This window comes from Ochotona curzoniae, unplaced genomic scaffold (genome assembly GCF_017591425.1).
Source record: "Ochotona curzoniae isolate NIBS_2020 unplaced genomic scaffold, NIBS_Ocur_1.0 contig_4105, whole genome shotgun sequence".
NCBI classification, from domain to species: domain Eukaryota; kingdom Metazoa; phylum Chordata; class Mammalia; order Lagomorpha; family Ochotonidae; genus Ochotona; species Ochotona curzoniae.
Window position 1 is genome coordinate 1,822,223 of NW_024466129.1, and position 13,353 is coordinate 1,835,575.

Below are 13,353 nucleotides of genomic sequence, written 5' to 3' on the forward strand. Positions count from 1 at the left end.
GAATCCGCAGGTGCTGCCCTTGGCAGGGACTTGCCTTCATCTCCAGGCGGCATCAACTGGGGTCTCTCTCCTGAGCTTGGCAGCAGCATCAGAGCATGAAACCTGTCTCCCAGATCTGTCTTGGGGACTAACTGTGCCCTGTGACCTGGAAAAGGTGCAGTTAAAATTATATTAAAATCATGAAAGATTCACTTGAAAATCAAGGATTTCTTTGAACAGATTGTTGCCATTCATAATCGGCAGGGAAGGGCCTCAGGAGAAGCATGGGGTATGCTGCTGCCAGCCTCCCAAACCAATGTTAAATCCCTCTTACTCTTGATAAATAGTGTGCTAGAAAGGTCTTACTGCATCGCTTTTCTCCTTTCTTAGATTATGTGTGGGGAAATGGAGCTCTTGAAGCTGCTGCCGAATTGTCATGGTGAAGTGTCATTCATCAGTACTGCTTCTAAATGAGGCAGATTGTCTGAGTCTGTATAGAAATGGCCAAGTGTTTCTCCCCTTCTGTTCACTTCTCGTAGGTTTCTACTATACTGATACTGTGAACATGGTGCTTCCTGGAGCCCAAACTTCGTCAGCCAATCATGTTTGCTTATTCTCTCAGTTGACCTGACCAGAGCCAGAAATTCAGCAGAATTCAGAGCTGTTTTCTAAATAAATTACTAGGAAAGCGATTCTCCCATTTTGGTGAGGAGAGATGGCTCTGTATATTTGCCCAGATTCTTGTGCAGGCACACTGTGAAGCTGTCCTTAGCTAGCAGCACTGTGGAATTGTGGCAGATGCTCAAAACGCATTACCAAATCTTGCACATGTCACCTTGATAAGGGAACTACATTAGCAGTGAGAGCTAAAATCCTCGTGAAGTGCTTTATTGCCGTGAAGTCGCCAACATTGGTAGCATTGTCACTTGCTGAGTGTCAGTTAATAGCATGGGAGCGGTCCGGGGTTCACAGCAGAAGTGAGATGGCAGGGAGTGAGCTGCTCCCATCCTGAGATGCACATTTGATTGAATCCCACGCCAGGATGAAATGCAGATGGCCTGAACCGTGACACGGAACTGGGGCAGAAAAGCTCTTCCTAATGATTCGTTCTCTCTTTATTCAGAACCATATTTACCTCTGAGCTGAGCTGAATTTTATCTTATGTAAACTGCAAACTACCCCATGCAATTTTGTTATGGTAGAAGGTTAAACGTAAATTTAAATACGTAACAGGAATTAGTTTGTGAAGGCTAAAGATTGGAAAAGTAGAACTTAGTTAAAGACATTTGTCTGTCTTGAGGGCAGTTTTGGGGGTTCCGACTCCCTCTGCGTCAGTGAAGCGTCCTTCCAAAGATGGTGTGATGGACAGAACGAGTCTGTTTTCACTTCTCGGCTCTGGCTTTGGATGGCAGTGGTCTAGTAAAAGAGTAAAATAGGGACCTTGCGGCTGAATCGCCTGTCGCCAAGAAATGATTTTGGGCAAGTTTTAGCTGTTATTTGGTAGTTACTGTGTTTCTTTTCACTGGAGAAAGCTTTTTTTTTTTTTTTTTTTGCTTTACTGGAAAATCTGATTGAAAGATGTTAAGGCAGTGAATAATGGAGGGGAGGTTGGACAAAGGCAGAGCCTTTCCAAATCAATGTGGGTTTGCGTTTCATTTGAAATGAGTTGAAATTCTGGAAACTTTTATTTTTTCAGATACAGTTGACCTGAATCTTTTTTTTTTCTCTCAAATGCCCTTCCCTTTTCTGGATACTTATTTGTTCAAGAAATAAGTATATTGAATTTAGCCATTGAAGATAGAACTCCTAAGTTATAAGGGAAAGAGTTTAAAATATTGAACTGCTTTGGACCTTAGATTTAGAAAAGGAACTCTGAGATGTTGCCAGTTAAATCCTAAGTGTGCGAACGTTTCCCTTATCAAAAATACACCCCAGGCCTGAGGTGTGGGTCACTGCTGAGTCAGGCCGCCTGTTTGTGTTTAAAAAACAGTTGTAAGAGAGCCACCCCAGTTCGTCATGTATTATGGAGTGACAAAGATGAGTGCGTGGCCCCCCAGTGCTTGAAAATCTTCATCGTATAGAACCTGACAAATTCCTCAGTTAGATTTGGTGACACTAGCCCCCAAATATTGTCATCCGTAAGTGCTGTGTCGAGGTTTGAAATTCATACTGTCACATACGTACCAGTTTCTCTTTAAAAACGTGCCGTCCTTTTCACACTGTCTTACAACCTCCGCTTCTTCCTAACGCCCACTGCGTCTGGGAAAGGCCCTTTCCTTGGCCTTGCCCCAACGGCACGGGAAGTTCCAGTCAGTAATTATAACATGATCATCTTAAAAGTAATTCAGGCATAAATTAGCACTAAATGGGTACCTTGTCCAAATAAAATATTGTTAAAAATTCATTTTTAAATAAGATTTGCCATTCATCTTAAGTTAACCTGAACCAGTTTGCAAAAATTTATTCCCAGTTAAATTAATATTAAAAGTTAAAAATAATCTCTTATGAGTAAATGTTTCAATTCATATCTGAGTTATTATTTTTCCAAATCAGAAGCCTCCGCCCGTACGGGGAGGGGTTGGGGGATCCCCAGAGCCTATTAAACTGTGTCACATAATGCAATATAATTAATAAGATATATATATATATTTTTTAAAAAAAGAAGCCTCCGCCCCTTCCCTGTACTGTATATCTTCATTTTAATTTCTTCAGTGAATTCACTGTGTCCCAATGCAGAAGAATAAAAAGCAAATTCTCCTTTCCCCCCTGATTGTTTTAAAATATAATGAAACATGAGGATTCCAGATTCTTCCCTGGCCTATCTTCCCATCTTTTTAAATCGTAATTTTTCCAAGTGTATATGGAAACATTCTGTATTTGTGAGTGTTCACTCTTAGTATTCAGATGGCTCATTTCTACCACACGTGGCAAACAGTGACGTGTCAGCGTGCTGAAATAGAAAGCCCCTGAGTAAATCTTTGAAAAAATCACTAGAAACCCTTGCAAAAGGAGAAATGTAACTGCTCCCTGCTTGGCAGCCCTAAGTGGACATGTGAGCCCGCGCGTTTCCCCGAGTGTCTCCGTGGACTGTGAGCCCGGTGCGTCTCCGGGCAGCTGTCTGAAGTGGGGCTGAGAGGCGCAGGGGCTTGGTGTGTTCCTTCCGAGCTCAGCAGCTTGAGCCACAGTGCGGCTGAGTGAGCGGCGGCCTTCGTGCGCCTCTGCATTCGTAGAGCCGCCTTCTGCTGATGGGACGAGCAACAGCTCGTCTCTGTGAAGTTCCAGAGCTGTGTACCCACAGGTCACCGTGAGTTCTTAGTAGTTTGCAGTGTTTTCTGATTAATCTGGGTGCAGGGCTTAAAGAATCTGGATGTAAGGAGCGCAGTGAGTCATCTGCTCCATCCCATTCTCCCTGGGGTCTGGGGATCTGTCAGGAGCGGTGGGGGGTCCCGCTCAGGGCTGCTTTGCTCATCTTCTGCCCTGTTCCCTTTCTGCTTTCCAGTCTTTCTCTTGAATCTCCATCAGTGGTGCTCTTCTCATGGCCAGTGTTTTTACTTACAAGATAAGTAGGCGTTTCTTGCTCAGGACAAACCAGCATTAGATGTCATAAGTACGTTGAAGACATCTGAATCCGTTACATTCCAAAGGTTAGAATTGCTGATGGAGGAACGGGCCTGCCGCAGGCGCGTGGGGTCTGCAGGTCCCAGTGGCCTGTGTGAACCTGCTGTTTCCTCAACTGTGACACACAGCAGTGACTTTAGAAGACAGGTATTACTTGAAATTCACATTTTCTTTATAGGGTACATGTATATAAGTAAATTTCGTATCTCACATCTTTTGCATTATCTATGTAATAAAATTACCTCCTGTTTTAACACAGCTGAAGCAAGCTTACTAGCCCAAATAGTGGAAGCTTTAAACAGCAGAATTGGGAGAGACGCGTCGTGTAACTTTGAGACATCCCTGTGCTTGCTCCTCCCTGTTTGCTCAGTAAGTCCTTTGATGGAGCTGGAATTCAGCACCTGGCAGGAGACTGCTCTGCAGGTCCGTGGCTGTGACCCCTGGGCTCCGAGCGAGCCGGCATGCCGGGAGTGGGAGTCATTCATGAGAACTTATTTTGTTTTCTGTTACTTACCTATCTTCAGCGATAGATGATGTATCCGATAAACTGTTCGATTCAGTAAATGTTTTAATATTTTCTGGTGCCGAACAACAGGCTTGGAACTTTCTGTTGAAGCTGGCGTTAGACACAGTTCAGAAGTGGCTTTCTAGACCTCAGAGTCCTAACTGGACTTGACTGGACTTGACTGAGATGCATACTTTTTTAAATCCTGCACTTTTTACCGTAGGGATAAAAATCAAAGAAAAGAGATAAGAATTCATAGGAGTGCTTTTCCTGTATCGCCCAAGCTGGGCTCAGGAGGTCCCTGTGGGGCTGCACTGGCAGCACTCACAAGAGCCGGCTCTGCTGGGTGCGTGTGCCAGGCCCGCGGCTTAACTGCTGCATCTTAGGACGGACCTTGAAGCCAGCTGTGTGCCCTCACGCCAGTGCTTAGGAGACACAGCTTGACTAGGCAGTCCAGCAGCAGAGTTGACAGAGAGACTGTGCTCCCGCAATTTAACTGTAATCACACCAAAGATTTTAAATGAGCAAACTGCTGAGCCCATAGCTAGTACAGAGCAGAATCAGTATTTACAAATCTGGTCTCGGGCCCCAGACTGTTGGCTGTATCACTTTGGCTCCGTTTACTTTTGAAGAGTTGGAGTGAAGTGAAACATACAGTAGCTGGTAACGACACTGCCTGGAGATGGGCCTGTGTGTTTCAGGAGTGCCGAAAGGACTGCGCAGCTGACCTCCCCGTGGGCGGCACTGTTTCTGGGGGTGTTGCCCGCTGCTTCAGAGACACTGGGGAGGTGGTCTGAATGAGGCGACGAGGGAAAAACTGACAGTGTCCCAGTTACTATTGCTGTGTAGCAAACTACTCTAAACCTTGGTGACTTTCAACAAGTCGTTTTCACCAAGAACGGCTCCTCAGGCAGTCTTGCTCCTGGGGTGAGCTGGTTGGAAGGGTCCCCTGATTTTCTCCCGTGCCTGACACCTTGGAAGGGGACGGCTCTGCTTTCCACGGCCCCTCCGTGTGTCCTCGCCCCCGAGAAGCTGCCCAGCCACTGAAAGGCTAGGCCGGACCCGACGGAGTCGTCACCACCACACTGCACTGCCCAAGGAAGTTGGTGGGCAGCCTGTTTTTAAAAAAGAAGTATTACCATGCTAAATCAGACACGTCAAGAATTTGGAGCCATAGAGTTAAAAATGGAAGTAGGTGTTTTTTATTGATGCTAACTGTGCTATGTTCCTTCAGAGCAGTTGTTTTTGTCATAGAAGCCATTTATTGTGATAAAGGAGCTAGGGGAGAGAAAGATACTAAGTGTGTAGTTCGCTAGCTGCTCTCGCCTGCCCAGATTCATTTATATCTAACAAAACTTGCGTTTTTTCTTCTTGTCCTATGTTCTGCTTTGTGAACATCTGCCTGTATTTACTGTGAAGCCACAATAATGTACACCGTGAGCCATAAATGCTCTAAAGAGAGGAAAAATATTATTTTAGAATTAGATTTTTTGAAGATGTAAACTATATTTAAGTTTACAAGTAGGTCAGAATTCCTGTGGTATAGAAAGCCATATGGCTACTAACTCTGCAGGAGTGTGTGTCCATGGCCAAGGGAACACGTTCCTGAACGGCAGAACTCACCTGCTTGTCCCCATCACTACCTCCTGAGGAGCGTGGAGCTGCAAGGTCAGGTGCTTCCCTTTGTCCTCACTGTCTTGCAGACAGGGAAGTCGACTGTCCGGTTTCCATGTTTATCTGTTCAAATTAGTGATTTCAGCTTCCTGCTTTAAAAATAGGTCACTGAATTTCTTTTTACTTTTGACTACATTTGTCAGTTTGGAGACTGCATTTACATTTGCTGCAAAGTTAACAACAGTTGGACTAGGCCTGCTTAAGGTGAGGTGTGGCAGAGGCCGGCACCAGGAGAATCCCGCAGGGTCCTGGGGGGTGTGGCTGGTGGGTCCTGGGGGTGCGGCTGGTGGGTCCTGGGGGGTGCAGCTGGTGGGTCCTGGGGGGTGCGGCTGGTGGGTCCTGGGGGGTGCGGCTGGTGGGTCCTGGGGGGTGCAGCTGGTGGGTCCTGGGGGTTGCAGCTGGTGGGTCCTGGGGGGTGCGGCTGGTGGGTCCTGGGGGGTGCAGCTGGTGGGTCCTGGGGGGTGCGGCTGGTGGGTCCTGGGGGGTGCGGCTGGTGGGTCCTGGGGGGTGCGGCTGGTGGTCCCAGTTAGACGGGAGAGATCTGCTCTTGGATCAGACCTCAGGAATTGCAATGCAAGAAGTAAAAGGTACTCAGGGCTCAAGACTTACTGCAGAGCATGATAAAGTGCTAATAGGGCTGAAAAAGACTGGCATTTGTAATTGGATGGCCAGAGATAGAACGTTTGGGGCTTTTTAGCAAGAAGGTATCTAAGAACATGAAATTCGGAGCAAATTGTTATGACAAAAATAAACGCCTTAACATTCTGTTGATTCTCACTTTGCTTTGGAGCAGCATCTGCCCTGAGGTCTGCCCTGGCATGCTGGTTGCGGGCTCAGCTGCCGTGCCCGTCTGCGGAGCTGGCCTGTGTTCTGCATTGTAACGCCCTAGGCCGTTCCTTGGATTCTCTGTGCGTCTCCAGGTTGCGATGATTTGGTGATAGCACACAAGATAAGCTTCTGTGCTCTTGAGTTGCAACAAAAAGAATGAAGTCAGAAAAAAAGGGAACCTTGTAGAATGACTTTTACATCAAAAAGATAGATATGGACTGTTCCAAACCAGTCATAACAACCTGAACGAGTCAAAATTCCTTCGGGTTTGGTTTTCTCTTAGCCACGTGGAAGCAGATGGTTATGACATATGTGAATATGATCTAAAGTAATAGACTCAACTGCAGTGGTTAAGGGTCATGGAGAAAACAGAATTGCTGTGCAGGAAATGAAGCGTAAATGCATCCGGAAGCTGCAGTGCTAAAGCAGGTCAGTAAAGTAGGGCCGAGAGCACCTGCAGGATGGCTGGCAGACAGCAGAACTCGAATTTATGTGATACATCTGATACTTTTACAAAAATAATTTAAAATCATATAACTTGAATATTTTTAGAGGGACTCTGTTTTCTTTTTTGAAAAATGGGTCCAGTAAAAATAACACTAACATAATTCAATTGTATATATGCACGTGCACTGAACACAGAATGGTATACTTAAAATAGTTCATGCAAATCACTTTTTATGGGAAGTTTCACTATTTTCTTAATATCTTTTTTCATAAATATATGTTTAGAATTGCATTTACTCGTATACCTTGACCTTGGTAACATAGAGCATTTTATTAGATGCATCCAAGTTCTTGACATAGTAGACCATGAGAGCTTTTTGTTGCTTTGTATTTTGACTAAAAAACTTATTTCTTGCACTTTCTATTTATAAAGCTATTATAACAGTGCACCCACTTATTATAGCTTTCTGTAAAGATAAAAGATGGTAAGTGTTAAAGTGTTTCAAACTCTGGCAAAAGGAGGGCCCTCCAAAAGAGAAATGTCATTTACATCTGCCTGCAAAGGGTTGGGATTGAATCCAGGCATAATTCAAAGTGACTGGTGTGGCAGGTGTATTGAGTTGCAGTGTTGCTGTGACTTTCCACGTGTGTGTGTGTGTGTGTGTGTGTGTGTGTGTGTGTGTGTGTGTGTGTGTGTGTGAAGGTGTTTAATGAAGGCAGAGAAGTCATTATAGAATATTCTACCTGCCTCTACTGACCAAGCATGCAAGATTGCCCCGGAGCCCTTGGGCATTTGCCCGCCCCCTTCTTACATTCAATCAGCTCTACCTCTGAGCGCTTGGCTGAAGCCAGAGTGTAGCTCATTGTAGCTAGCAAAGGAAAGCCAGGCCCCAAACAGAGGCTACACCAGGAAATTCTTGTCATGGTTAGATATTAATATTTGATTTTATTGTTCAAACAGTATCAGAATACTTGGCTTTTTTAAAAAAGATTTTATTTTATTGGAAGATCAGATACACAGAGAGGAGGAGAGATAGAGAGGAAGAGAGATAGAGAGGAAGATCTTCTGTCGATTCACCCCCCAAGCAGCCGTAACAGCCAGAGCTGAGCCGATCTGAAGCCAGGAGCCAGGAGCCTCTTCTGGGTCTCCCACACGAATACAAGATCCCAAGGCTTTGGGCTGTCCTCGACTGCTTTCCCAGGCCACAAGCAGGGAGATGGATGGGAAGTGGGACCTCCAGGATTAGAACCAATGCCCATATGGGATCCTGGCGCATGCAAGGCGAGAACTTTAACCGCTGCTAGGCTACCACGCCAGGCCAAGAATACTTGACCTTAAAGCCTTTGTCCACTGACTTCTGTTTGGCAAGAGTGACCAGGGAAAGTAGAGTATTTCTATTCCTTTTTTTTCTTATTTTTTTTTTAGATTGTATTTATTTTTATTGGAAAGTCAGATATATAGAGAGTAAGAGAGACAGAGAGAAAGATTTTTTGTCCAGTGATTCACTCCCCGAGCGCAATGGCCGGTGTTGTGCCGATCTGAAGCCAGGATCCAGGAACCCCTTCCGGGTCTCCCACGTGGGTGCAGGGTCCCAAGGCTTTGGGTCTCCTCGACTGCTTTCCCAGGCCACAGCAGGGAGCTGGATGGGAAGTGGGGCTGCCGGGATTAGAAGCGGTGCCCATATGGGATGCTGGCATGTTCAAGGTGAGAACTTTAGCTGCTAGGCCATGCCGCCGGACCCTACTCCTTTCTAAAGATGTACTCAACTCTTTCTGACGATGTGAAAAATCTATTTGAGTTCCATATTTCTTCTGTAATTGCTGATGTTGCAGGCCACTGGGGGGCTGGGATGTTACGTTTTGCTGATAATGAGCCTTCTGCCAGTATCTTATCGGAGCCTGGCATGGTGTGGATTTTTGACTTGTTTTACTTTTAGTCATTCCAAAGAGAGAAATTCTTTTATGCCACTATCATTGTTAATAATCAAGATTGCCTTAGTTGATAGCTTTGGTTATAAGATGCTACTAGGCTGACCTCCTAAATGTCGCTGCATGCAGTTGTAGGGCCCCGCCCGCAGAGGGCGCTCGGACGCGGAGCCACGCCAGTCTCACCTGCCAGACATCTGTCCACAGCTGGGAGGGCCTGCTGGCCGCTGGACAGTTGCCGTACAGTGTTCCCATCTTTTCATTCTGATGTTCTGACTGCTTGTAATGTCTAAATCTGGACTCTTTGGTTAGAATGAAAAAGAGAGTGATCCGTTTTCAGATTTTTAGAGTTTGGCATGTGTGTTTTAACTACTGACTGTTGAGTATTTCCTTTTGGATGACTTTGGCGAGGCCAGTGGAGTTGAAGAGAATGTAAAATCCCAGCGAGACAGGCCTGCTCCTCAGTGACAGCTACAGTAGTAACCTGTGGCCAGATGTGAGAGCGGTCTGGCAAGATGTGAGCTCATCAGACCCTGTGAGTCCACTCACAGCTTTATTTCAGGTAGGACGTGAAAGTTACAGTAGTTCCCAGCCTGTAACCATGCTAATATCCTAGACTCAGGAATTAATTCCTGCTTAAAAAATAATTTCCCGTGGCTTCTGGCTCGCGCCCAGAGCCTTGTCCCAAGCCGGTCCCGTTTTGCTGTAACATACACTGACTGGTGCAGCTTTCCTTGAGTGAGGACTTCATTGTTGAGACTGTGCCCATTACAGCAGAAGTGATTTGTTTAAAAGCACGTAAACAGAAATGCCCAGGTGATTTCATGTTAAATCAGTGAATCTGGAAGTTAACCATATATTCCTCACTCTGACTCCGCTCATGACTGGACTGAAGCTTTCGGAGACAGGGCCAGGGAGGTTCGGCCAGTCGCTACCGCTCTGACCTCACAGTAGAATTACCGAGCTGCTCTCTAAATATTAACATGTAATTGGTCTGCGGCGTAACCTGGGCTTTGAAAGCTCCCTGGCCAGCCAAGGTTAGTGATCACTGCTAGGTGGTCCCAGTCGGCCCTGGCACGGTACCAGCTATCCCTGTTGCCCGGTGGACGACTCTTGGGTGGCTCACTGGAGCATCTGTCCTCAGAGCAGTTGTCAAGGAAGAGCTTGCTGTCCATCCAGATCTAAAACACGCAACCCTAAGTCCAGCACGGCCTCTAGCGTCCTCTGTCCTTTGCGTACGTGACGTCGGCTGAAATAGAGCACTTGAGTTTACTTCGAGTCAAATGCAAGCTGCCTAGGGTGTTTCTGCACAATAAACAAGTGACATTCAGTTACTGGAGAGAAAAAAGACTCCTATCTGGAGTGCTGGTGACATTTTTATTATATGTCTCTTAGACTTCTAAGTGGGCTCTCTGTACCGAGTGACTTTCTCTTGCCTTTGATTCTATGTGAATGAACTGAATTAGCCAGGCTTAAATATTCCTGAACATCCAATGTGCAATGAGTCATGTTAGCATCTTTGTTCCAGGCTGTCCAACCAAATCCAGTGATTTCCAGAAGGGCCCAGAGCTTCCATTCTTCTCACTCCAGGTAGAAAAACATTTGAAAATTGTCACAGGTTGTCCCCTGCCCGTGGCGACTTCATACATGGCAAATAGGGAGGGAAGGGTCATTTCATCACCCATGGAGACGAGGATCGCTGTTCAGATAGGCCAGCGAATGTCTGATAATTCACAGAAGGACTTGTTTTAAAGAAGTAGTAGTTTTTTGGATATCATAGAAAATTTTATTCATATATTGTCTGAAAATAATCAGCAATTTGAACTTGAAGTAGGTGGTCGGTTGTGTTCAAGAAAGAAGAACGTTAGGACAGAGCAGGTTGATGTAAGGGGTCCGTCCGCAGCAGTCTTGGACACTCCCGTTGCACCAGGCCAGACCGTAAATACCGCGTGTGGGGCCTCCTGCACCTGCGAAATGCAGGCCTCCTTCGGTGGGTCGGGAGGCAGCAGCCTGTGGGACCCTCAGGAGTAACCCTTGCCCTCCTTTAATGAAGAATATTGTGACTCTGGAAACAGTGTCGAACATTATGCAAATTTCACCACACTGGACTTTAAGGCTTTTGAGGGAGGAACTGGGGAGTAATGATAAAAGATAAATATAAATTCGTACCATGCTTTAAAAAGCAAGGAATGAAACAAATTCCCTATCAGGACTGAGAAATTTGGCCAAGTTCTTCAGTTCTGCCCTCGTTGGTCGCTTCCTCTTGAAGCCCTGGGCAGTCACTTCTGACAGCAAAACAGACCGCCTCCGACTGTGGTCTCACAGCTTGCCTCCCCTCCTGCCGTCCAAAGGGCCGTTAGCTGGGCCGTGCTCTGTGTGGCCAGCCCGCTGCAGCCTGTGAGCTGCTGGCAGAACGCACGTGGATCTGCCAGTTGAAATCCGCAGTCGCTGGCTTCCTTCCCCTTAAACTCTTAAGATCAGAACACTCGGCATTTGCCATGTCAACCATCCTGTTGGCCGAGCACTTGGGTTGCTTCGGTGGGACCGCTGTCCAGTTCCGCCTCTGGGAGGAGAAGGCTGAGGGGTCAAAGGTTGAAAAGGCAATGTAGCAAAAACCTGGTTTCCTTGCAGACAGACCTCGTCTGGAGGGAACTCAGCTGTTCTCTATGGTGCTTACCGATGGGTGGCAGTGTCGCCCGTCCCTGTCCTTGGCACTGTGCCTTCCCCTGGTCACACTGGACTCAGAGGCCAGAATCCAGGACAAGTCCCCCCTTCTCTTCTCGAGCCCTGTCACTTCTTTATACAGCTGCTAATGTAGCATTTACTTCTCTTTGGGAAACTCTTGGGTAGTCTCCCCGCCCCCCAAGAAATAGTAGCGCATTTAAAACAGACCACGGTGGCAGCTGTCAGAGATCATAGGAATCCCTGCTTGCTCTTAGCCGGTACTGATGGCAGAAATCCACTCTGCCTGTCCCTCCCCGAGTTCTTACGGTTACCATAATATTTATAAGTGGCAAACCTAACAACGTTTTTTTTACAACTTGCTAATCAAGTGTTCCTGTTAAAACAGACAATCAGTTTCTAAAGTGTTATCCCTGAGAAGGAATGGGATAGAGTATTTTTAAGAATCTGCCAATCTGTGTTTTCCCTTTGGAAACAATCATTTGAGATCTGTCTTTCTTCCGAAGCAGTCACTCCATCAGTGTAATGAAGATGTCTCAGGAAGGCCCCGGACCGCTGACGGTGCTGGACTGCCTCTGGGCATCTTATTTCCTCAAAATACCTGTTTTCTATTATACTCTTAATTATAAATACCTATTTAGGAGTAGGGTTTTTGTTCATCCCACCCTCCTTTAATCATTTAAGTGTAAACTACCACCTCTCCCCCAACCCCTTTCCTGAAAAAAAAAAAAAAATGCACTTTACTTGCTAAGGAGAGAGGCAGTTCCTGGCCCAAAGCTGACTGCTTCAGGGGGAGTCAGAGGGGGACAGATGACAGAGTTCAGAATGCCTACCCAGGTTCAAAAAGTTTCACTAAGAAAACAAAACAAAACAAAAAAAAAATGGTGTGATTTCCTTAGCTACCAAATTCTGAGAGACTTCTTTGTTTTGTGGAATGCTGAGCTTATTTTTTTTAATTGGGTGAGAAACACAAAGGCTTTCAGATAGGATCCTGATTTGTGTCGTTTCTGAGTAGCGGATTTGTCCTCCCTTGACCTGAAAGGCATTCTCACTGTCTCCTGTGGATTCTGACCTTCCCTTGTCAAGCTGGGGTAGCATGTCTCCAGGGCCCCCGAGCCCTGGTCCGTGAGGGAGGAGAGGGCACGTGAGGGCAGAGACTGGGGCTGGGGGTGGGAGAGTGAAAGAGTGAAGATAGGGGTTTATAGAAACATATTTAAAGCAGTTTAGCAAAAGCTTTCTCATTGAACAGCTTTAAGAACAATGTGAATGAAATCTTAGCAACCTGGTGAGTAATCTGAAAAGTCTATTAATGTATACTTGAAATCCTGTTTGTATAAAAATGCATTTTCCTCTTTATTTTAACACTGTGTAAAAGAACATTATGCATGTGAGTGGTTTGAGAATTAAATGATTTAATACTCAATTTTGAATCTCGTGTGCTATCTGTACAGGTGAATTGAGTGTTTCGGAGTTGTCCCATGTAAGGGGACCCTGAGCCCTCCGCCTTCCCCGTGCCTTCCAGGCTGCTCAGCCTTGGAGGGAGCAGTGGGTTGTCCGCTGTGGTTTTCTTGACCCAGACATGGCCGCTGGGTGGAGAAGAGCTGAGAGCATCATCCTACCGAAGGCCCCAGGAGCCTCTCTTGGCTCCTCCTTGCCTCGTCTTCATTTCAGGTAGCAGAGTCCATTCCCAAGAG